Consider the following 23,047-nt stretch of genomic DNA (forward strand, 5'->3'; position numbering starts at 1 on the left):
CCAGGACCTCCCTCTCAGGACAAGGGCAGAGCCCTTTTCATGACTCAGAAGCCCTAGGACTTAGAGTCCCACCATGAATGGGCTCTAATAAACATTTATGGGATGAATGAGCAGGAAGGGAAAAGTGCATGAAGATAAGAATTGGGTACATGCATAAGGGTGTGCAGGAGCCAAACAATGAAATGAGCAGACAGGAACATGTTTTAAAAGAAGTGCATGAACACAAGGATTGTTGGGGGTGCACATGTTTGTGCATGTTGTACCCCTGACACTGTACACATACACATACTGCTACCCTGACCCCTCTTCCATAAGCTCCCATGGCCAAGGCTGGGAAATTGACCTTACAAGAAACCCTTTTTTTTCTAGATACTAGTCACCCCATTTTCAAAAATTATCCCCATCCAATGTGGCCTCACTGTGGCCCTAGAATGGAAGTTGGTGTCAGGGAGATATGGTTTCTTCAAAAAAAGGTCTCCTGTGTCAGTCTCCCGTTCTATCACAGGGATACTTTTCTACAGAGTAGATCATGCAGTGTTGTCAGTTGTTTGGATCACTGTCTTAGCCCACCTTAGCCTCCAGAGTAGCTAGGATTACAGGTGTGCCTCACCATGATTGGCTTAGTTGTTTGTTTGTTCAGGCCAACCATAAAAGAACTAGAAATTAATTTTCATTTTAGGATAGGAAATAAATGGGGAAGAGATTTTTTTGGATGGACATCACACCCACGTGATGTCACTTATATGTAAATCCTATGTGGCTGAGGCAGACACTCTCCATTGGGGTGCAGATGCCACAGGGAGGCACAAAAGCTTCCTGAGAAATCAAGGGTTTCCTTTGCACAAATGGCTCCAGTACACATGACCTCATGGGAGACAAAACCTGTTCCTATCTGCAAGCCATTGCAACTTGATGGAAATGCTCTTTCCCTGGTACAATATTGGTTCATAGGGATGCAAAGGTGACAGAGCCACTATGCCTCCTGCATGAATGATAGTGCCAGGTAGTGCATGATCACCCCACCAAGGGCCTGAGAAAAGCAGGGCAGGGTGGGGTTAGTGTGCACCAGGAACATGGCTGGAGCCTTGGGGTATGACCCCTAACCATTGGTGCCACAGGCACTTAGAGCAGCAGTGCCTTCTGGACCCCTTCTGCACTCCTAGGCCTCATCCCACTCAGGATTATTCCAGTGGCCTTTTTGGTCTAGTCTGCTGGTTACTTCCAGCCCTCATCTCGCTTACTACCTCTGCCAGGCCTTTCTTTTCCATGAGTCCACCGGCCTTACTCCTTGCCCATCTTTCCATGCTGCCCTCTAAGGCAAATGCAGAACCTACCGCCTCTACACAATCCAGTATCTCCCTGGTCCCCTTTAAATGGGCCCTGGCCCTACAAACCCCTTACTATCTGCAGGTTCCCCATCCTCTGTAGCCTCTAAATTCTACCTCATCTAACTTTAAGGTCCCATCCCTTAAGGCACTTCCAAATGCTATGGCACTCAGCCCTCCTCTCGTGCCTGGGAATCCATTCAAGTTCACCACTGGGGGGCAACTGGACCAATGCAGTCTGGGCCCCTGTAGGTGGCTCGCCTGCTCACCAAGTAACATTCAGGGCCCCTTCCTACAGTAGTTCCTCCAGCCTCTAGTTGGGATAGGGTAGGCTGATGCCAGATTTAAAATATGAAGGAGAGGGGTTAGAAAGTGAGGCTTAGAAAATAAAGAATCTGCACCCTGGGTAATTTGTACTGCTAAAGTTTTAATAAACTTGAAATGAGAAGGAGGGAAAGAAAGAGTTGTAGGGCAGCTTCAGATTATGGTGCATGTGTCAGCTTCCTAAGAGAAATATAAGGTCAGATTCAGGGAGGGACTGAGATGGAGAGAAGGCAAAAAGAGACAACAGAGTTGAGAGATGAGAAGTAGAAACAAAGAGATGCACATAGGGAGATACAGAGGTGGAGGCAGAAAGAGACATGCAAGAGATAAATGAAAAAAGAGGGAGAGAGCAGGGCATGGTGACACATGCCTTTAATCCCAGCAGCTTGGGAGACTGAGGTAGGAGGATCATGAGTTCAAAACCAGCCTCCGCAACTTAGCAAGGCCCTAAGCAACTCAGTGAGATCCTGTCTCTAAATAAAATACAAAATAGGGCTGGGGTCATGGCTCAGGGGTAGTGTGAGTATCTAGCATGTGTGAGACACTGGGTTCGATTTTCAGCACCACATAAATAAATAAATAAATAAATAAATAAATAAAATAAAGGTCCATCCACAACTAAAAAATATTAAAAAAAAAAAAAAAACATAGGGCTGGGGATGTGGCTCAGTGGTTGAATGTCCCTGAGTTCAATATCTGGCACAAAAAAAAGGAGAAAGAATAAAGACAGAGGAGTAGAGGAGTAACAGGAATCTCTGTAAGAGTCAGAAATGCAGCAGGGAGGAGACAGTATATGCAGCGCCAAATGCAGGAGAGCAAGCAAGGTGTGAGTGGTTCCCATGGTGGCAGCATGGAGGTACCTACTGTACTGAGTCTGGACCCACAGCGAATGGTCAGGCCAGCCTGCCTCAGGCCTCTGGCCCTTTATCTTCTAACTGGGGTCCTTAAGGAAACACACAAGTGCTTCACCTGCATCCTCTTTCTCAAATACACCCCTACTGTGCTGGGAATGGAACCCATAGGCCCTCTCAGGCTAATTGCTGGCTCTACCACTAGGCTACACCCCCAGCCCTTCATCTCTGATTTATTCCTATTTACTAACATCTACATCCACCAAGGATTTCAGTGGCCCTCCTTCAGGTTTTTCCAGTCTCTTCCACACTTCCTCCCTGCCTCACTCCCATCTTTGTCTCCATCTATCTTGATTTGTCACTCAGCTCTTCTACCCCATTCTTCTGCTTTGATCTCCCTGGCTGATGGTTCTCACACTCCCTATAGCCCCTGGAATTGCCATCCACATATGTGCATGGGGAAAGGGGAAAATACTGGGTGGGCAAGGTGTTCTAAAGAGATGGGCTTAATCAAGGAAGAGGAAGAGGGTCTAAACCCTGACAGTAGGGTAGGGGTCACCCTATCCACTTGATCAAGAAAAGATCCTGAGTCATGTACAACTAATTAGAATAAATTAAAAAAATAAAATAAAAAGGAAGTGATCCTGAGAGGCTAGGGAGAAAGACAGACATGGGAAATTAAAGACAGGTAATAGAGAGACACACAGGAAGAATCAGAAGAATAGGGAGAAAGATACCAACAGAAAAAAAGCTGGGTGCAATGGTTAACACCATGGTATGTGCCTGTAATCCTAGATACTGGGAAGGTAAGGGAGGAGGATCTCTTGAACCCAGGAGTTCAAGGCCAGCCTGGGCAACATAGGGGCACCAGAGGTTACAGAGAAATCAAAGGAGAGACAGATGCAGAATGATACCCGGAGACACAAGAAGTGGTACAACAAGTAAAAAAGGACAAAGATTAATAGAAAGGAGATGGAGATAGTTGAGATAAAAGTTGAAAACAAAAATGAAAACAGATGGGCAGAGAAAGTGTGACAAGATGGAGATGGTAAGAAAGAGTGCCATGGGTTCAATCTCCAATAAAAAAAAAAATGGGCTGAGGTCGTGGCTCAGTGGTAGAGCATTTGCCTAGCACATGTGAGGCATTGGGTTGATCCTCAGCACCACATAAAAATAAATGAATAAATAAATGTATTGCTTCTATCTACCACCAAAAAAAAGCTTAAGAAAAAGAACATGTACCAATGTTAACCAAAGACAGAACAGAATGTTTATATTATAAACAGCTTTATTCATAATCACCCCAAGCCGGAAACCAATCAAAAGCACATCCACCCCCAAGAGTGGATGATAAAGTGTGGCATATTCACATTGTTGGGAGAGGGTCTTCAAGGATTGCTCAGGTTTCTGTGTAGTCCTGGTCTGAGCCAAGGGCATGTTTGAACAGTAAATTAAAGAATATATAACTCCAGAAAGATTGAGACAATTCAGGGTAACCTAGAAATGCTACCCTCACCTCCAACTAAGAGATTGCTGACATTCCAGGATAATGAGGAATCTGATGGAGAGGAGCTCAGGCAGGTATGTCAATAGCTTCTGAACATCTTCAAGTCTCCTAATTTTAGGTTCTTCTCCCATGCTGCCATCAGGCACCCACAGGAAATATCCAGCCCTGTACAAATTGGGGCATGAAATATCGACGCACAATGTTAGTTGCTCTGGTTGCTGGTTTGGGGTATAATAAGTAATAAATGGTCTGTTTTTCTGATTCATGGGTTTTTTTTTTTGTTTGTTTTGTTTTTGTACTAGAGATTGAACCCAGAGCCACTTTATCACTGAACCACATCACCAGGCATTTTTATTTTTTGAGACAGGGCCAACATAATTTGCTTCGGGCCTTACTAAGCTGCTGAGGCTGGCCTTCCTCCTTCCTCAGCTTCCTGAATTGTTGGAAGGACAGGTGCACACAACCATATCCAGTGGTCTTGTGATTTTATGTATGTGTGTGCATGCACACATGTGCCTAAATGTATCATGGATTAGGGATATATAGTTCAGTGGTAGAGTGCTTGTCTAGCATGTGTGAGGACCTGGGTTCAATCCTGAGCAATGCAAAAATAATTAGTTTAGAAAAAAAACCCGGCAGGCTAACTTGTCAGCTTCCAATTAGGGTAGAATCTCAGATCTTTCACGGTTTTGACTTACAATGAAAATAAACTTTCAGCCCCTATCCGGGTCCCCTTTTGCACCAACAAGAGTTCAGTTTCTATTCTTCACACTTGAATAAATCCTACTCTTTTCACTCTTGAAAAAAAAGAAAATGAACAAACTCTAATTTCTTTTGCATAATATGGATGAATCTCATCAACAGTGTTGGGCAAAAGAAACTGCAAGATACAAAAGAATACATAACATTATTATTCTTTTTAAAAAATATTTTATAGTAGATAGACACAATGCTTCCACTTTATGTGGTGGTGAGGATCAAACCCAATGCCTCACATGTGCTAGGCAAGCCCTCTACCAACTGAGCCACAACCCTAGCCCAACATTATTATTATTATTATACAAATTTTAAAAAGTGGGCTTGGGCTGGGGGTATAACTCAATAGTAAAGAGCTTGTGTTGTGGCTGGGGTTGTGGCTCTGCGGTAGTGTGGCTCACCCAGCACATGTAAGGCCCTGGGTTTGATCCTCAGCTCCACATAAACATACATACATACATAAATAAATAAATAAATAAATAAATAAATAAATAAATAAATAAATAAATAAAATAAAAGTATTGTGTCCAACTACAACTGAAAAATAAATATTTTTTTTTAAAAAGGAGCTTGTGTAGCAAGGCTTGGGCCTGGGTTAGATCCCCAGCACTGCAGATAAGTAAATAAAATAAAAACCAGGCTAAATTAAGCCATGACTGTTACAAATCAAGAAGTAGGTTACACTTAGTTACATTGGAAGTTGGTGGGGGAATGATGAAAGAGGCACAAGAAGCCAGGCACCAATGCATTACACACCTGTAATACTGGCTACCAAGGGGAGGGAGCTAAGGCAGGAGAAAGGCAAGTTCAAGGTCATCCTGAAAACTTAGGAAAACCCCGTCTCAAAAAAATAAAGTGTTGGGGGTGTAGCTCAATGGTAAAGCGGTCTTGTGTTCAATTCCAGGAAAGAAAGGGAGGGAGAGAAGAAAGAACTAAAAGAAAAAAGTATAGGAGAGTCAGTTGGCTTGTTACATGTGTGTTCATTTTGTGTTCATAGATTGTACATATTATGTATATTAAACCTCACTGAAAAGTTAAATGTAAACTAGAAATATATATGACAACATGGATAATTATCAAACCTGCCAACTTGAAAGAGAAGGAAGGTTTAAGACTGTTATATAGTATATGATTCCTTTACATTAAAAAAAATGGGGCACAGTGGTACACACCTGTAATCCCACTGGTTCAGGAGGCTGAGGCAGGAGGATCTTGAGTTCAAAGCCAGCCTCAGCAAAAGGAAGGTGCTAAAGCAACTCAGTGAGACCCTGTCTCTAAATGAAATACAAAATAGGGCTGGCTCGGTGGTCTAGTGCCCTGGGTTTAATCCCCAGTACCCCATAAATAAATAAGCTAAAAATAATACAAACAATATATACAGTTTATAGATCCCTAATTACATAGAAAAAGAATAAAAACATGGAAAGGAATGATCAACAAAACCCCAAGATTATACTTACCTCAGAAAAGAGAGGGAGGAGGATGGAATTGGATAAGGGAGGTAGGTTTCAGCTAGGAGTCTATTTTGTTTCTTAAATACACTTTGTTTCTTAAAGATACTTTGTTTCTTAAGAATACTTTGTTTCTTAAATAACAACTACAAAAAACTTGAGGCAAGTGAAAAATGTTAAGATGTAATGGGAAGAGGGTCCACAGGTGTTCCTTATTATTCTCTACTACAAATTTACCACTGGTATTAAATTGAATTTATAGATTAATTAGGAGACACATTGATCCAATATTGATTCTTCATGCCTGGAACATAATATGTCTCCCCATTGATCTAGGTCAGCTTTTCTTCTATAAAAATTTTTAGAGCTCATACTTATTTTTTTTGCTCTGTTTCACAATAAATTGATGGATATGGTTACCATGAATGACAGTATCCTTTTAAATTACATCTTCTAAATTTAGATTCTCCAAAGGAAGGCATTCATATTTGTATTTTGTATTCAGTCTCATTTTTGGTCACCTCACTTTTCTTGTAACCTATATGCATCCTATACACTTCAAATCATATGTAGATTACTTGGAAAATCTAATATATTGGAAATGCTGTGTAAATAATTGTTATGCTATATTGTATAAGGAATAATAGGGAATAATAGCAAGAAAAGATGTACATATGTTTGATATAGACATAGATTTTTTTTTTTTTTTTTTTTGGTACCAGGATTGAACTCAGGGGCACTCAACCACTGAGCCACACCCCCAGCCCTATTTTATATTTTTACTAGAGACAGGATCTCGCTGAGTTGCTTAGCACCATGCTTTTTGCTGAGGCTGGCTTTGAACTTGTGATGCTCCTGCCTCAGCCTCCTGAGCCACTGGGATTACAGGCATGCACCACAGGACTTGGCTTAGGCACAGATTTTTCCCAATATTTTCAAGCCATGTTTGATTGAATCCACAGATGAGGAACCTACAGATTTGGAAGGCAGACTGAACAAGGGTTCCAATTTCTCCTCTTTACTCATTAACACTTGTTATCTCAGTATTTTGATACTAGCCATCCTAACAGGTGTGAGATGATACTTTATTGTGGTTTTTTGAGTTACATTTCCTTGGCAATTAGGGATATTGATCACCTTTTCATATACCTGTTGAGCATTTGTATGTCCTCTTTGGAGAGATATCTACTTAAGTTTCTGTTCATTTTTTTTGTACTGGGGATTGAACCAGGGATGTTCAACCACTGAGCCACATCCCCAGCCCTTTTTTATATATATTTTTTAGAGACAGGGTTTTGGTAAGTTTCTTAGGGCCTTACTAAGTTGTTGAAGCTGGCTTTGAACTTGTGATCCCTGCCTCAGCCTCTTGAGCCATTTGCTCTTCATTTTTTTATGGTGCTGGGTATGGAACCCAGAGCCTCACACATTGTAGGCAAGCACTCCAACACTGAGCTACATTTCCATCCCTGTCCATTTTTTAATCAGATTATTAATTTTTTTTGGATGGGGATCCATTTTGTTTTGTTAATTCCTATTGAGTTGCAGTTACTTATGTAATTTGGTGGGGTTTTATTTTTGGAGATAGGTTCTCACCATGTTGTCAAGGGTGGTCTCAAATCATCTTCTGCCTCAGTCTCCCAAGTATCTGGGACTATAGGTGTAAACCACCAGACCTGGTTGTATTTGGGATTTTTTTTTAATATTTATTTTTTAGTTGTAGTTGGACACAATCTCTTTATTTTATTTATTTATTTTTATGTGGTGCTGAGGATCGAACCCAGGGCCTCACATATGCTAAGCGAGCGCTCTACCGCTAAGCCACAATGCCTGCCCTGTAGTTTGGATTTTAACCACTTATCAAACAAATGGTTTTTAAAATTTTTCTCCCAATTTGTAAGTTGCTGTTGATTTCCTTTGCTGTATAGAAGAAGTTTTTTGGTTTAATTTTGTCCCACTTGCTGCTGCTGCTTCTTCTTCTTCTTATTCTTATTCTTCTTGTTATTATTATTATTATTATATGTTTTTTGGTACCAGGGATTGAACTCCAGGGCACTTGGCCACTGAGCCACATCCCCAGCCCTATTTTGTATTTTATTTAGAGACAGGGTCTCAACTGAGTTGCTTAGTGCCTCGCTGTTGCTGAGGCTGGCTTTGAACTCGTGATTCTCCTGTCTCAGCATCCCAAGCTGCTAAGATTAAAGGCATGTGCCACTGCACTCAACCCACTTGTAAATTATTGCTTTGGGTGTCATATCCAAGAAACCATTGTCAAGACCACTGTTGAGAAGTTTTCCCCCTATGTTTTCTTCTAAGAGTTTTATAGTTTTAGGTCTTAAATTTAAGTCTTTTATCCATTTTGAGTTGCTATTGGTTAGTGTAAAATGGAGGTCCAATTTTATCCTTTTGCATGAAAATACCCAATTTTCCCAGCACCATTTGTTGAAGACCATCTTTTTCTTATTATCTTATTCTTGGTGCCCTCATTGGTCATTTGACTGTATGATTTAGTCTGTTTTGTGCTGCTGTAACAAAATACCAGAAACTGGGTAATTTATCTGATGAAGGCCTTCTTGTTGCATCATATCATGGTGGGAAGACAGTAAAAATGGTGCCTTTCTGGTAGTGGAGATTGAACCCAGAGGCACTTTTACCACTGAGCTACATTCCAAGTCCTGCTATTGTTTTTCTATTTTTAGACAGAGACAGACCCTCAGAGTTGCTTAGGGCCTCACTAAGTTGCTGAGGTTGGCCTCAAAATTGCTATCCTCCTGCCTCACCCTCCCCAGCTGCTGAGATCACAGGTGTGTACCACTGAACCTGGCTCAAAATTCTCCTCTTATGGGGGTGGGGTTGTAGCTCCATGGTTGAGCGCTTGCCTGGCATGCGTGAGGCACTGGATTCGATCCTCAGCATGAAAAAAAAAAAAAAATATATATATATATAAATTCTCCTTTTAGCTCATTGTGGATGTGTGCACCTATAATCCCAGTAGCTTAGAAGGCTGAGGCAGGAGTATCACAAGCTCAAAACCAGCCTCAGCAATTTAGTGAGACTCTAAGCAACTTAGTAAGACCTTGTCTCAAATTATTTTAAAAAAATTTAAAGGGCTATGGATGTGGTTTAGTGGTTAAGCACCCCTGGGTTCAATCCCCAGTACCCTTCCACGAAGGTCTCCTTTTATAATAAACTCACTCCCGTGATAATAGCAATAGTCCATTCATTCTGCCCCCATGGTTTAATCACCTCTCATTAGGCCCTATTGCCCAAGGCTGTTGAATTGGAGATTAAAACATAGTGCTTTGGGGGCACATTCAAAGCATAGCATTCTGCTTCTGACCTTTAGCGTTTATGTTCTTCTAACATGCAAAATATATTTTTATGTATGTATATATATATTTTTTTTGGGGGGGGGGTACTGGGGATTGAACTCAGGGGCACTTGACCACTGAGCCACATCCTCAGCCCTATTTTGTATTTTATTTAGAGACAGGGTCTCACTGAGTTGCTTAGCACCTCACTTTTTGCTGAGGCTGGCTTTGAACTCATGATCCTCCTGCCTCAGCCTCCCAAGCCTCTGGGATTACAGGTGTGCACCAACATACCCAGGTATACAAAATAATCTTTGAGTTTATATGTGGCCTTCTGGACACACTGGGATAGCACCACTCTGATGACCTTTCTGGGCCCAGTAATATGTTTTGGTTGGGAATCTTCATTTTTTGTTTATTATCCACAGGCTTGGGTTGGAGTCTTGAACCTTCTACTCTCCAAGGCCAGCATTGCACACTGATGACTTCAGTTTTGGGGTCTCAGGGTAACACCACTGTCAACAACTTCACTAGGCCTAGTGGGGACTCTCAGCATTAGCTCTGACCCCCACAACTTTGTTGTCAAGATTGCTATGGCTAGGGCTGGGGTTGTGGCTCAGTGATAGAGCATTTGCCTAGCACATGTGAGGCACTGGGTTTGATCCTCAGCACCACATTAAAAAATAAATAAAATAAAAATATTGTGTCCATCTACAACTAAAAAATATTTTTTTAAGAAAAGATTGCTTTGGCTATTCTGTGTCTTTTGTGGCTTCACATGAATTCTAGGACTGTTTTCTCTACTTCTATAAAAATAACATTGGGGGGCGCCAGTGGTGCAGCTTAGTGGTAAAGCACTTGTCAGTATGTGAGGTTCTGGGTTTGATTCCCAGCTCAGGATTTTGATGGCTATAGCATTGAAGCATTGAAGCTACAGATCCCTTTTAGAGACAGGGTCTCACTGAGTTGCTAAGCACCTCGCCATTGCTGAGGCTGGTTTTGAACTTGCACTCCTCCTGCCTCAGCCTCCCAAGCTGCTGGAATTACAGGTGTGTGCCACCTCGCCCAGCTCATAGGACTTTTTAAAAAAAATACTTCTTAGTTGTAAATGGATCTTTTATTTTGTTTATATGTGGTGCTGAGGATTGAACCCAGGGCCTCACACATGCCAGGCAAATGCTTTATTACTGAGCCACAACTCCAGCCCTCATAGGACTTTTTAAATGGACTTTTGTTTTTTGTGATATGGGAAATTGAACCCAGGATCTCATACATCCTAGTCAAGTGTTCTACACTGAGCTACAGCCTCAGCCCTATTTTGTAGGATCTTAAAGTGTTCCCTGCATTTTCATGTTCATTGTATCATTATTTATAATAATCTATATATGGGGGGGAGAAACTCTGATGGCCATCAAAAGATGCATGAATAAAGAAAATGTGGACACATACAATGATTCCAACCTTTCCATACCATTCAACCTTTAAAAGGAATGAAATCCGGCACTGTGATGGGTCACTTTCCTGACATTTGCAAGGCCCTGGGTTCTGTCACCAACACTGCAGAAAAAAAGGAAGAAAAAGAAGGAAACTTTACAATTTGTGACAACATGGGTGATCCCTAACACTGCAAAAATAAAATAAAATAAATAAAGGCAAGAGGGTTTATTTTGTCTTGTGATTTTTTTTTTTTAGTTTCATTTTTTTTTCAGTACTGAGGATTGATCCCAGGGGTCTTCTATTACTGAGCTACACTCCATGTTCTTTTTATTTTTAATTTTGAGACAGGGTCTTGCTAAGTTTCCCAAACTGGCCTCAAACTTGCAATCCTCCTGCCTCAGCCTCCTGAGTTGCTGGTATTACAGATGTGTACCACTACAGCTGGGTTGTCTCATGGTTTTGGAGACCTCAATTCATGGTCACTTGGTCCTGCTGTTTTGGACCTATGGCAAAACAGTGCATCATGGTGGGAACACAGGGAAGAGGAAACTGATCATTGGTGACCAGGAAACAGAGAAAGGAAGGTGTTGGGGTCCCAGTGTCCACTTCAAGGGCATGCCCCAATGACTTAACTTTCACTAGGCCCCCAGCCAGAGGGTCGTAGTTTTGTCTCTAATGAGTACCCTGAATAGACAGGATAAATTAGGAGTATAAGCCCAATGTCTAAGTAAGTAGCAACAATTATCCTAATGTGGCATAGTCTGGGTTAACAGTATATGTCTTGGGGCTAGGATGTAGCTTGATGTAGACCACCTGCTTAGTATGTGTGAGGCCCTGGGTTCCATCTCCAGCACCAACAACAACAACATCCCCCCACCCCCCCCCAAAAAAAAAACCATATGTATCATTTATTACATCATGAAAAAGCTAATCTGTATCCCTCATGGAGGGCAGTTATCTTAAATGGAAATAAACAATAGCAGCAAAACAGGCTGGAAGGTCTCTGAAGATAACAAAGCACCACAACATTGCAGCGTGTTCCTACTAGGTAAGGTATTGTTGATGGGGTTGCAAAGACCTAAAAGAAGCAGTTTTTGAGGCCAAGGTCCAGTTTTCAGAAGATCAAGGTTTGGTAGCAATAAGTTTTTGAGGGAAATGGAGTGCCAGAAAGGATTTATGGGAAAAAGGTTACTAAGGAATTTATTTTATTTCTATATTAAGTTTAAAAACAAATTTAGTTGTAGATGGACACAATACTTTTATTTCATTTATGTATTTTTATATGGTACTGAGGATCAAACCCAGTGCCTCACACATGCTAGGCAAGCACTCCACCACTAAGCCAAAACCCCAGCCCCTCTATATTAAGTTTTGAGATAAAGCCTCACTATGTTGCCCAGGCTGGCCTAGACCTGCTGACCTCAAGTAGTCCTTCTGCCCCAGTCTCTGAGTAGCTGGTACTGCAGGCACAGATCATTATGCCCAACATCTGAGGTATTTAAAAGAACAGCTATTATATTTTTGTCACTTTCAGGTGTGTGTGTGTGTGTGTGTGTGTGTGTGTGTGTGTGAGAGAGAGAGAGAGAGAGAGAGAGAGATTCACTAATCAAATTCAGAGGAGCCATAGTATGCAGTCATGGTAAGAGAAAACACTCTCAAGAAAGTTTTTCCCCCTTAAGTGACACATAGTAATAGGGTGCCTGCAACTCAGGAGCCTGAGGCAGGAGGATCGATAGATCCAGGTCAGCCTCAGCAACTTAGTGAGAGACCCTGTCTCAAAAAAATTAAAAAAAAATTTATGGCTGGGGATATGGCTCAATTGGTGGAGTGCTTGCCTTGCATGCATAAGGCCCTGGGTTCGATCCCCAGCACCACAAAAGAAAAAAATTAAAAAGGCTGAGGATGTAGCTCAGTGGTAGAGTGCCCCTGAGTTCAATCCCCAGTACCCCCCCAAAAAAGGTAATAGGGTGAAAACAGAGATAGTTCAGTTGGTTACTAGGGGGTTCAGTTGGTTACATAATGGATTAAAAAGAGGCTGAAGAACCAGAACATCAACCTTTTTCTGTTGTTTTGGGCAGAATCTGCCCATCTCTGCAGTTATCAGCTTCTGGAGAATTTCTAAGTATCCTCAGTTTAAGACTTGTTCATAGTCTTTTCTATTTTGATTCAAGAGCAGATTCTTTTCCCTTTGATTATGCAGGGTGTGTTTATATGGGGTATTTTAGAAATGCAACTTGAAACCTGGGAGGATTTTGGAAACATCATATGAATCTCCAGGTAAGTAAGTGTTAAGTCAAATTGGGTTGTAATACTGTAGAAGCTAGAATTCAAAGGAAAATTCCAAAACCCATGGTGGGGGGGTCAGTTTTAACAGAGTAGCAAGGGGAGGTCTCTGGAAGGGTTAAATCTTATTGTCACCCAGGCTAAGAGCAACACTCTTTTGTCTCTGGAAGTTTGCAGCTAGCTTGCTTTTTCTTTCTTCTTTTCTTTCCCTTTCTTTTATTTTCTTTCCCTTTCTTTCCAAGGGATTGAAGCCAGGGGCACTCATCAACTGAGCCACATCCCCACCCCACCCCCCTTTTTTTTTTTTTTGTATTTCATTTAGAGACAGGATCTTACTGAATTGCTTAGGCCCTTGCTAAATTGCTGAGGCTGGCTTTAAACTCCTGATCCTCCTGGATCCTCCTGAGCTACTGGGATTACAAGCGAACACCACTGCACCTGGCTGGAAATTTGCAGGTTTCTGAGAAGTTTATTTTATTTTATTTATTTTTTTATTGGTTGACTGATTGGTGCTAAGGATTAAACCCAGGAGTGCTCTACCACTGAGCTCCATCGCTAGCCCTTAAAAAAAAAAAAAAAAAAAATATATATATATATATATATATATATATATATAAAATTTAAAAATTTTAGTTGTAAATGGACACAGTATCTTTATTTATTTATTTTTATGTGGTGCTGAGGATCGAACCTGGGCCACACGCATGCCAGGCGAGCGCGCTACCACTTGAGCCACATCCCCAGCCCCTCTCACTCTTTAAAAAAAAAATAAAAATATTGTAAAATATACATACCACAAAAGTTACTATTGAAAACATTCTGAGGACACAGAAGAAAAAACAAACTTAGTTTCTCCTATACTCTCACAGAAGACTTGTGAACAAATATATGTGAGATTTTCCATACACACCAAACATGCAAGCAATTCTGCCAAGAGTCCAGGTGGGTGTTTTCTAAATTCAATTCCATTCTCACACTGTCTCCCTGGAGATAGGATCAGGATCCTGCTGGTTGTGAGCTCAGCTCCCCAAGACTGTTTCCCACTTCCTATGCCAAAATCACAAGGTCTGGGTTGTTTTACCTGAGCTTCCTGTTTTTGTTTTTGTTTGGAGCGGGGAGAGTGGAACCTAGGACCTTGTACATGCCTGGCAAGCATTTTACCGTTGACCTAGGGCTACTGGCCCTATAAATCAGGGTTCCTAGGACCTCCTCCTTTGGTTCAATTAATAGGCTAGAGCAACTCACAGAACTCAAAGAAATACTTTACTTAGGCTTACCCTTTTATTATAAAAAAATATTACAAAGGACACTGATTAAGAACAGATGAAGAGGGCTGGAGTGTGGCTCAGAGGTAGAGCACTTGCCTAGCCCCTGTGAGGCCCTGGGTTCAATCCTCAATACCACATAAAAATAAATAAATAAAATAAAGGTATTATGTTCATACAACTAAAAAGGAATTTTCAAAAAAGAACAGGTGAGGGCTGAGGTGGTAGCTCAGTGGCAGAACACTTGCCTAGCATGTGTGAGGCACTGGGTTTGATCCTCAGCACCACATATAAATAAAAAACAAAGGTCCATTAGCAACTTTTTAAAAAAAGAACAACAGGGACTGGGGCTATAGCTCAGTGGTAGAGCGCTTGCCTCACACATAGAAACCTCCTCTGTTTGCTATCCAGAGATTTCTGCATCCAGTTATTTTAGGTTTTTATGGGGGTTTCATTATAAGACATTGATTTATTAAATTGTTAGCCACTGATGACTAAGTTAACCTTCATCCCCCACCCCCTTCCTGGAGGTTGGGGGTAGGGCTAAAACTCCCAATCCTCTAATCCTGCCTTGGCGTTTCCTGTCATCAGCCCCCATTCTGAAGCTACTTAGGGGTGGCAGGCCACCAGTCCGTCATTAACATATAAAAAGATACCTATCATTTTGAATATTCCAGGGATTTTAGGAGTTGTATGTCAAGCAATGGGACAAAGACCAAATACAAATTTTGGAAAAATCACAATTTTTAAGTATAGCGGTTCAGCAGCATTAAGAACATTTATATTGTTAGGCAATCTACACCACCAACCATCTCCAGAACTCTTTGTTAATTTGTTTGTTGTGGTGCTGGGGGCGGAACCCAGGGCCTGGTGCATGCTATGCAGGAGCTTTGCCACTGAGCTGCACCCACAGCTTCTCAGAACTCTTTTATTTTGCAAAACAAAATCCTCCATACCCATTAAACAACTCCCCATTCCTTCCTCCCCCAACCCCAGGAAGCACCACTCTACTTTGTCTCTGTGAATTTAACTACACTAAAGACCTCATTTTAAGTGGAATCACCCAGGATTTGTGTTTTTGTCACTGTCTTATTTTCATTTAGCTTAATGTTTTCAAGGCTTGTCGTGTTGTAGCATATGTGAGATTTTCCTTCCTTTTAAGGCCAAGTAATATCCCATTGTGTGACTATAACACATTTTGCTTATTTGCTCATACTTCACTGGACAAAGATTCCTCTACCTTTTGGCTTTTGTGAATCATGATGCTATAAAAGGGGCATACAAATATCTCTTTATGGAGGCTGGGGATGTAGCTCCGTGGTAGAGGGCTTGCTTAATGTGCACTAGGTCTTGCCTGGGTTCTATCCCTGGCCATTAAATAAGTAAATAAGTAAATAAGTATGTATTTATATATTTATATTTATATAACTTATATAAATATATATGTACATATATAATTTCTCTGCTTTTGATTATTTGGGGTATTTACTGTTGGAACTCAGAAAAATACCCCCCAAACTGGTGCTTGAACTGCCGGGGCCTTTAGAACCCAACTTCCTATGGGGTCCCTCTGACCTTTCCAGGTTTTTACTGGGAAATTCTGCTCCCAGGGAACAAACAGGCTTCCTGCAAATTTCCCTTGTCTGTTTAAAGTCTGGACCCCCAAGGAAGAAAACAATTAGCTCTGGTCCCTTGCCTGAGTTTTCATTCACTGAACTCATTTCACAGGAAAAGAGACTAAAATCTGTCAATACACCAGTATAGTCTTTTGTCACACGCCATTGTCCTTGATTTCCATCCTATAAAGAATCATTTTGATCTTATAGAGAATCATTTACAAACCATTGTCCCTTCTGTGGGCCAAATAGACTTTGTCCCTGGCCATTGTAGGTTCTGAAAACCCATTGAAGTACCCTAAAAATCATTTACAGTTCCCCTGACATTCCCTATTCCTCCCTCCCCTATAGAAAAAGAGCTATATAGGTCTGAATAATTTTGACTCATCATGTAATCACTCTTGTGATTTTCCCCACGCTGTGATTTTTCTCTTTTTGCACATTAATAAATCTGCATGCCCTTTTCTCCTATTTGATTTTTGTCTGTTTATTTCAGTGAACCTTCAAATAGCAGAGGGGACATTTCCTATCACTGATAGACCCAACCTGATTTTCTCTCAAAATTGGGAGCCATCTCGCCACAAAGCCATGAAAAGGTAATTTCGGCTTTACTATAAATTACTGCAAATTCTGAACCTGCTTGGAATGCCTGCCTGTGCCTTGAACTCACCCATGCCTGGCTCTCTGACCAGATAGCAGCCCTCTCTGAAACTTTAGTGACACCTCATAAATATTGGCCTTCCCTGGCCAGATACCGATCCTCTCTGAGGCTCTAATGGTCCTCATAAATTCTGATGCTGGGGCCAGCAAAAAATGAAAACTACCATTAGTGTAACCCCCCTTTGTGTAACTTTCTGGGCTATAAAGCTGGGCTGCAGGAAAGCGGCTGCTGCTGTCTTGTTTCCACGGTTTGGGGGGGAGAGGCAGCCTGGCCGGTCGAAATAATAAGCTTGCTTTAATTTGATTTTAATTGGAGTCAGTGGTCTTTTCTTGCATCCTGGTCTAACATCACCTTGACAACACTCAGCAGTGGAACTGATGGATCATATTAGTTTTTTTTTTTTTTAATAGGCACTACCTATCACACAATTCAAATAGGGATAGCTGAAGGAGCCTCTGGCAGGTCTGTTAAGCAGTGGAAAGCTTCCTAACACAGGTAAGCAATCACAGTGCTCTCTTTGTTCAGGTAATCCTGATGGGGGAGGGGGTAGTCAGAGCATTGGTGCAATGTGGAATAATGTGTGAGGGAATCCAACAATAATTCATATACTATGCCTTGGATACAGGGTATAATGAAAAACTAAGCAATAAATCTCAAATGATGCCCATGTAATTTAGTCCATTGTCCTAATACTTATTTAAACTTAAAACAAACAGGTTTCTGGAATGCTGGAAACAAATATTTTTGCAGACAGTTCTTCTAGCAATGTTTGTGGTATTGTACTATGATTATGCTTCTTTATTTTATTTTATTTTTTGGTTCTGGGGATTGAACTCAGGGGCACTTAACCACTGAGCCACATCCTTAGGCTTTTTACTTTTTATTTAGAGACAGGGTCTTACTAAGTTGCTTAAAGCCTCACCAAATTGTTGAGGCTGTGTTTAACTTGTGAACATCCTGCCTCAGCCTCTGAGCTGCTGAGCTTACAGGCCTGAGCCTCCACACCCAGCTATGCTTGTTGTAAACACAAAAAGATCATAATCAGGCTGGGTGGGTTAGTGGCACATGCCTGTAATCCTAGGGCTCTGGAGGCTGAGGCAGGAAGATCATGAATTCAAAGCCAGCCTCAGCAAAAGTGAGGTGCTAAGCAACTCAGTGAGACCCTGTATATAAATAAAATACAAAATAGGGCTGGGTATATGGCTCAGTGATTTCAATCCTTGGTACCCAAAATTAAATTAATTAATTTAATTAAATTTAAAAGTTCATGCTCTGGGGGCTGAGGATATATAGTTCAGTTGGTTGAGTGCTTGCCTTGCATGCACAAAGTCCTGGGTTCAATACCCAGCACCGCACACACACACACACACAAAATGTCTATACATGTATGAAGACACAAATTGGTGTGAACATACTTTATATACAACTAGAGATATGAAAATTTGTGCTCTATGTGTGTAATAAGAAATGTAATACATTCTGCTGTCATTTATTTAAAAAATCAATTAAAAAAATTTAAAAAGGTTCATAATCTGGCTGGGCGGGCACTCGCCTGGCATGTTCAAGGCCCTGGGTTTGATCCTCAACACCACATAAAAATAAATAAATATAGGTATTATGCCCAACTATAACTAAAAAAAAAAAAGATAATCTTTAAAAAACAGTTCATAATCTTTAAGATATAGTTATGAAGCTGGTTTTGCCTCTCAGTGGTAAAGTGCTTAGCACTTGCCTAATATATGAAAGACCCTGGGTTCCATCCTCAGCACCAAAAAACAAAGAAGGGGAAAAAAAGTGGGGGAGGGGGAACGATACTCATCCGGGAAGATAACAATTTATTTTGTAGTAAAAATATCCAGGACTAGTAAGCTGTTCGCCCAGTAAAAGGCTTGCAAAGCAGCCTCCACCTCATCCCAGATCATGTGTCCCTCCTTTGGGACTGAGGAAACTTTGCCCTTCAGGGGCTGAGGAAGAGGCAGATGTAGCAGATGCTAGCAGTCCCCACCCTGAGGATCCCCCACATCCAAGCTCTCCCTGGAAGAAGAAGCTGAGGAGTAAGAATGAGAAAGAAGAGAAGAAAAATGCTGAGAGCCATAGCCGAGTCGGAATGACGCATGGCATTTTGGCCAGAAGTAATGGTTGAGAGGCGAGCCATTAAGATGATGCTGGATTGATTCAATGGTATATTAGACCTTTACTGTCCGGTTTAGGATGGCTCTTGCTGCGTTGGTTGCCCGCTACTTTGGAGTTCCCCTTGAGTTCTCGCTGGGGTTCTGAGAGAGTGAGTGCGTGCGCAGCCCAGGGGAGGGATTTCCGGTGTGTGTGGTGTCCCGGGAGAATGGTGTCCCGGGAGAAGGCCGCGTGTGGGGTTCGAGGGAGTGCGGAGAATAAAGGAGTTCCTGTTTTGAACCTATAAGGCTGTGTGGCGGCTGGGTTATTTTGTGCCCAGCCAGACTGCGGCAGAAAAAGGTGTTTGAGGAAGTGAACAAGCACCTCCAAGATCTCTCATCCTCTCTGAGCCCCAAGTAGCACCAGGGCCAAGGCCACCAGAGCCAAGATGATGAGGTGGTCATAGTGGAGGGGCCTGTGCTTCCAGAGAGCCCCTGGCTCTTCCCATTCAAAATCTGGTCGGGGTGGGGGGCTGGGGTTGTGGATCAGTGGCAGAGTGCTTGCCTCACACCTGTGAGGCACTGTGTTTGATCCTCAGCACCACATAAAGATAGATAAACAAAATAAAAAATATTTTTAAAAAAATCCGGTGCTGGGCTGACCTGATCAGATTTGCATATCAGAATGACTGTGTGGTGCTAGCAAGTTCTTCAGAGGCCACAGAGACATCCCAACAGCTCTGTCTCAGGGTGCAGAGGAAAGAGAAACACCAGATGCTGGAGATCTCCTTGTCTCAAGATTCTCCTCTCAAGACCCTCATGTTACACTATGAGGAGGCCATGGGACTCTCTGGACACAAGCTGTCTTTCTTCTTTGATGGGACAAAGCTTTCAGGCAAGGAGCTGCCAGCTGATTTGGGCATGGAATCTGGGGACCTCATTGAGGTCTGGGGTTGAAACCCTGTTTGGATGCCTAGCCAAGACTTGGGGACAACATTTCCTGCTTTTTTGCCCTATCAGGGTTAGCAGAAGCTGAGGTAAAACTTATTTTTAAGCTGAGGCAAAACCAAAGAGTGACCTTTGACTCCATCTCCTGTTGACCCTGGTCTCAAGCTATTAGCTGCTTGGTTAGTTGTGTAGGGTTGTTGCTGCCCTGGGTGGCCTGTGGCTCAATGATAGGTCCTGCTGAATTTTGCAGCCCCTCAGGACATGGAGAAGGTGTCTCCCCATTCCCACCCTCTCACTTTCATCGCCTGTCTGTTACTCAAAATGTCCTGTGAACTCTTGCTCATATTCAAAAGTGAGTTGAAATATATGAGGGTTGGCTTATAGGTTTCCAGGCCTGGGACATGAGGCCTTACATCACATCAAGGACCAATAGTGGCCTTATCCTCATATGGGTGCTGGGAATGCAGTTTGCTGGAGGCACATTCTCTGGAATGGCTCTGTGGTGGGAAGGGAACTAAATGAGCAAGTGCATCTGGGCTGCAGCTTAAGCCTTGGCACACAAGGGGAATACTCTCCAAGAATGAAGGTACTAGAGTCTCATCCATGGCATCACCTCTCCCCAGGATCCTTTAGAGCCACCTTTCTGGTACATACTTCCTGGTGCACACATTGAAGGCATAACTGAACACAGCCATTTTATTTGGGATGTTGGGATTACGGTCCCATGCAAGATTCTCTGGTTTTGTGGTGTTTTTGCCTTTCTTCACACCATCCTGTCCCATTGGCACCCTGTTTGTTTATTGTATATCTTTGAATATCAGTGTATCCTTATAAGATACAGTGTTTTAGGAGTGAATATGCTTTTAATTTATGTGTGAGATTGTTGTGCAATAGATTTCACTCAATATATGTGAAGCTGTAGCCCTCTGCTCATTCTAGATCTGTCGTTGCTCTAAGCTGCCACATGGTACCCCATAGTGGCATAGACTGCATTTTACTCACACATTGCCATAAGTGGTAGACACCTGGGTGTCCCCAACTCCTCGGCACCACATTCCAGGCTACAATAAACATCCTTTTCAGTGTCCCTTCTGTGCTTGTGTGAACAGTTCTCTAGCATACATATGCAGGATGGGATTGCAGGTCACACAGGTTAATTTCTCTGGCTTTCCAGATTTTTCTTTAGAATGGAGAGTGACTCTCCCACTTGAGGCTTCCTTCCTCTTCATCCTTACCAGCACTTGGTACTGCCCAACTTTCTGATTTTTGCCAGTCTGTCCAAGGGGCATTTGTGTTTAATGTATTCCCATTTGATCACCAATAATTTGGGGGATTTTGTCGTATGCCTGTTGGCCTTGCTGGTTGCTCTATGAATTGCTCCTTTTCCCACAGGGCTTCCTTTTTGTGTGTTGTGTTTGTTCATTTTGAGGAGTCCCTTATATATTTCTGGGCAATTGTAAATATCTTGGAATGGCACTTTTTAAATCTAGGGGATCCTTCACCAAATACTTAAGGGGCTGGAGTAGTAGCTCAATTGGTAGAGTGCTTGTCTTGCAGGCACGAGGCCCTGGGTTCAATCACCAGTACCACAAAAATAAATAAATAAATAAATAAATAAATAAAATTAGTTAAGATATTTTCATTTTCTTGTTAGCTCATTTCTTTTCCTTTCACATTGAGGCCGATGAGTTCAGCTTGGTTCAGCTAGGACACTCTGGTATACTGGCTGGCCACTGTTCTGAGTGGTCAAGTGCTGGTTCTCACTGGTTAATGCCAGGCTCTACTGGTTGGTAAAGATTGAACATCACCTTTAAACTATTTGATATGTACCTTTGTATGTGAGACCAAGTTTTATTTTTTATCATATAATGAGCCATTTTTCTCAGCTTTGTCTGCTAAAAAAGCCATTACTAGAACTTGGGATATAGCTCAGTTGGTAGAATGCTTGCCTTGTATGCACAAGGCTCTGAGTTTGACCTCCAGCACCCCCCCCAACACACACAAAAAGCTATTATCCTTTCACTGATATGTGGTGTATTTTTTTCAAAAGTATGTCAGCTCCTTAAAAATGTTTTAGTTGGAATGTGGCGTTCCTTTGAATTTTATAACATGCAAATAATCCATGATATGTTATAGCTCTCCATTTTTTTGCAGAAATTTTGTATCCATTAATGTTTTAACATATTAAAATTATGTATTTCTTGGCTGGGGTTGTGGCTCAATGGTAGGTAGAGTGCTTGCCTAGCATGTGTCTAGCACTGGGTTCAATTCTCAGCATCACATATAAATAAATTTTAAAAAATCCATTCACAACTAAAAAAATATATTTTAAAAAAATACAAATTCTAACTTTACTCCATTGTACAATTATTTACATTATTTATCATAATAACTTTTAGTAGAGATTATTTTTTTCAGTGCTGGGAATTGAACCAGAGATTTGTACATCCCAAGCAAGAGCTCTGCCCTAGTAGAGAATTTATTAACATAATTGCAAATGTAGTTAGTGATACATATAAATATAAACATACACATAGGTAACAAGTCTAAAAGTTCTGACTACACTTTCAAAACATGAGCCCAGTGAGGTGGCCCACATCTGTAATTCCAGTGACTCTGGAGGCTGAAGTGGGAGGATTACAAAATTGCTAGCCCTGGGCACATTAGTGAGGCTTTGTCTCAAAAGAAAAAAATAAAAAGGACTGGTAGAGTACCCTGGTTTCCATCCCCAGTACCACAAACAACAAGAAAATACTTAATGTTAAAGAGTCTAGTTTCATGCGAAAAGATCTTCTTTGACCTTAGAATTAAGGACTTCCCTTTTTATTTCATCATGCTTCTAATGAAGGATATCTTTTTTCTTTTCTTTTCTTTCTTTCTTTCTTTTTTTTTTTTTTTTTTTTTTTTTTGGTACCAAGGATTGCACTCAGGGACACTTAAAAAAGGGGATGGGGATATGGTTTAGTGGTTAAGTGCCCCTTGGTTCAATCTCCTGTACAAAAGAAAGAAAGAAAGGTGGTTATGTTCCCTCTGAAAGGAAATGGGAGAAATTTTGGTTGCAGGAAAATAAAATTTAACTAAACATATACAAAAGGGTTCCCATAATTTTCTTATTAATTTCTGAAAGTACAAAGCTTTTATAATCTGTTTTTTTAACCTCTTGTCATTTCAGACATAAGCACATGTCATTTTCCAGCTTGGTATGTC

General features: G+C 41.4%; 1 pseudogene; it reads left to right on the plus strand.

Annotated features, from left to right (window-relative positions):
* Positions 1 to 18,471: 18,471 nt before the first annotated feature.
* Positions 18,472 to 19,849, plus strand: LOC143638499 (NFATC2-interacting protein-like; annotated as a pseudogene).
* The last annotated feature ends 3,198 nt before the right edge of the window (positions 19,850 to 23,047 follow it).

Source organism: Callospermophilus lateralis, chromosome X (assembly GCF_048772815.1).
Source record: "Callospermophilus lateralis isolate mCalLat2 chromosome X, mCalLat2.hap1, whole genome shotgun sequence".
Taxonomy (NCBI): domain Eukaryota; kingdom Metazoa; phylum Chordata; class Mammalia; order Rodentia; family Sciuridae; genus Callospermophilus; species Callospermophilus lateralis.